Source organism: Pongo abelii, chromosome 12, assembly GCF_028885655.2.
Source record: "Pongo abelii isolate AG06213 chromosome 12, NHGRI_mPonAbe1-v2.0_pri, whole genome shotgun sequence".
Lineage (NCBI taxonomy): Eukaryota > Metazoa > Chordata > Mammalia > Primates > Hominidae > Pongo > Pongo abelii.
In genome coordinates, this window is record NC_071997.2 from 47,158,936 (window position 1) to 47,162,302 (window position 3,367).

Here is a 3,367-nt window from a genome sequence, read left to right on the forward strand (position 1 = left end):
AGCCCAGTTTACTAGTTTTTATTTATTTCTTCAAAATTAGGGCACAAGATAAAATAATTTCATGATAGGTTAAATCCATTGTTGGTTTAGACCACATGTGTGATCTTCCACAGAGTTGGACTGAGTACTACTTATATATTACTCTCTCTCTCTCTCTCTGAGTACAGCGAGGTGATCATGGCTCACTGCAGCTACCACCTCCCAGGTTCAAATGATTGTTCTACCTCAGTCTTCCAAGCAGCTAGAACTATGGGCATGTGCCAAGATGGCCAGCTAATTTTTGTCTATTTTTTGTAGAGATGCCAGGGGGTGGGGGGTGTCTCACTATGTTGCCCATGCTGGTCTCCAACTCCTGGACTCAAGTGATCCACTGGCCTCAGCCTCCCGAGGTGCTGGGATTACAGGCATGAGCCACTGTGTCTAGTCCACTCTTTCTTTTTTAAAAATCTATTTTCTGTGAATGATGAAATATTCGGATTCTTGTTTTTTAAAGTTTTTTTTCAGGCTTAATTCACTTTATTTTTCTTATATAAAAACCCTATGTTGTAGGCACATCTGGAGCCTGGGTCCGCTGCACCGAGACTCTGGCGTGGGTCTTGAGGTGGTTAGTGAATTCCTGATAGGGAGACTTGGTAAACACAGTCTCCTTCCAGAGGTTGGGGGTCAGGTAGCTGTAGGTCTTAGAGATGGCATCAAAGGTGGCCTTGGTGAAGTTGCCCAGGGTGGCAGTGCAGCCCCGGGCTGATGTGTGGCAGTCATCGATACCAGCCATCATGAGCAGCTTCTTGGGCACAGGTGCGGAGACGATGCCAGTGCCCCTGGGTGCAGGGATGAGGCGCACCAGCACAGAGCCGCAGCGGCCTGTCACCTTGCAAGGGACGGTGTGGGGCTTGCCGATCTTGTTCCCCCAGTAGCCTCTGCGCCCCGGGACAATGGAGAGCTTGGCCAGGATGATGGCCGCACGGATGGCGGTGGCCACCTCCTTGGAGCACTTAACACCCAGACCGACGTGGCCATTGTAGTCTCCGATAGCAGCAAACGCCTTGAACCTGGTGCGCTGGCTGGCACGGGTCTGCTTTTGCACGGGCATAATCTTCAAAACCTCATCCTTGAGAGAGGCCCCCAGGAAAAAGTCAATGATCTCGGATTCCTTAATGGGCAGGGAGAAGAGATAGATTTCCTCCAGAGACTTGATCTTCATGTCCTTGACCAAGCGGCCCAGCTTGGTGACGGGCATCCACTCCTTATCCTCGGCCTTGCCTCCGCGAACTCCGCGGCCTCGGCTCCGGCCCCGTCCACGGCCGCGACCCCGGCCCCGGATGCCACTGCCGAAACCTCCGCGGAAGCCACCGCGGTTCCCTATCCCAGGGCCACCAGGGCCACCAGGGCCTCCGGCACCCCCCTGCTGCACCGGCGTCATCCGCCATTTGGTGTTTTCTCGGAGAAGAAGCAATTTTTTATTTTATTTTATTTTATTTTGGGGCAAGATCTCATTTTGTTGCCCAGGCAGGAGTACAGTGGCACAATCGCGGCTCACTGTAGCCTCGACCTCCTGGGCTCACGTGATCCTCTGACCTCAGCCTCTGGCTGATGTTTAAAATATTTTGTAAAGATGAGGCTCACTATGTTGCCAGGCTCGTCTCAAAATCCTGACCTCAAGTGATTCTCCTGCCTCAGCCTCCCAAAGTACTGGGATTACAGGTTTGAGCCATTGTGTCTGGCAAGACATTTATTTTTTTGAGACGGAGTTTCGCTCTCATTGTCCAGGCTGGAGTGCAATGGCATGATCTCGGCTCACTGCAACTTCCGCCTCTGAGGTTCAAGCGATTCTCCTACCTCAGCCTCCCAAGTAGCTGGGATTACAGGCGTAAGACACCACGCCAGGCTAATTTTTGTATTTTTAGTAGAGACGGAATTTTGCCATGTTAGCAAGGCTGGTCTCAAAATCCTGACCTCAGGTGACCCGCCTGCCTCAGCCTCCCAAAGTGCTGGGATTATAGGTATGAGCCACCACGCCCGGCCTATTTTTTGTATTTTTTTTTTGTAGAGATGGGCTTTTGCCATGTTGGCCAGGCTGGTCTTGAACTCCTGGAATCAAGTGATCTGCCTGCCTTGGCCTCCTGAAGTGCTGGGATTACAGGTGTGAGCCACGATGCCCGGGCTGTCTTTTGTAATCTTGACATTTTTGAAGGATATAGGCCAGTTGTTTTATATAATGTCTTTTAAATTGGGTTTGTCTGGTGTTTCCTCATGATTGGATTCAGGCTATGCATTTTTTGTCAGGAGTATCATGAATGTGATGCTGAATTCATTTCAGTGTATCATATCAGGAAGTACATAATGTTGGTTTATTCCGTTATTGGTGATGCCAACTTTAACATGATTAAAAAAAATGATAGCATGTGACCTAGATTTGAAACAATCTCTGTCTTCCCTTTTCCTAGCCAGTGTGATTAGATCAGGGGTGGACACTTGACCTAATTCAGGCCAGTGAAAGTTAGGCCCAGGGTTTTTGTTCAAACTGGATGAAGAGAAATTCTCTCTTCTGCCGCTTCTACACCTGGGAGGAATGTAATTTTTGAGCTGCAGTAGCCATAATGTCGCCATGAGGGGAGGGTCAGCCTGAGGATGAAGATACAGAGCTGAGAGATAGAGAAAGAAAAACCAGGTCCCTGTGATGTCATTTAACTATCTCCGTCAGCCACACCTGAAGCAAAACCTACTCCATGGACTTCCCATATACGTGAGTAAATAAATCCTTTTTGCTTAAGCAAGGTTGGATAGAGTTTTTGTTTTTGCTTTTTTCATCACAAACCAAAGAATCCTCATAATACGATTATACACCTCACTCATTTTTTTTCCTAAGAACATGCCAGATCAAAAAACCTGAACATCTGAGTAGCAGGAAACGCAATGAGAGATAGCTTGGCAGGAGATAACATTTGGACAAAAAATGTGACTCAAAGAATAGGTTCTTTTTAGCTACAGATGCTTCCATGAAGGTCTTGGGGCTGCATTGATGTAAGAGTGGGCATTTTTCCCCGCAGCATTGTCTTCCGAGAGAATAAGGTTTTTCCACAATATAGAATAAATTCCTAGCTATGGATTGTTTGATAACCTCGAATAGCATTTGTAGGGCCAGTGGTTTTTATCTTCTAACCAATAATCCTTCTGATCTTGTTGACTTCTATGAAGCACACCAATGTAATATTGAAGAAATAGACAAGGATGCCACAGGACTTCAGAGTAAATGTAGAGTAAAGCCAGGGCTGAGCTAACAGTGCCGTCTCTCAGATAACTCAGTCTTCTGAATTTCACAGGGGAGGTAAAAAATCATCTTAGTGCCCTTTTAATTTTAAACCAGGAT

At 47.3% G+C, this 3,367-nt stretch overlaps 1 pseudogene; it reads right to left on the minus strand.

The window, feature by feature from the left end:
• Positions 1-538: 538 nt before the first annotated feature.
• Positions 539-1,427, minus strand: LOC100438430 (small ribosomal subunit protein uS5-like; annotated as a pseudogene).
• Positions 1,428-3,367: the final 1,940 nt, after the last annotated feature.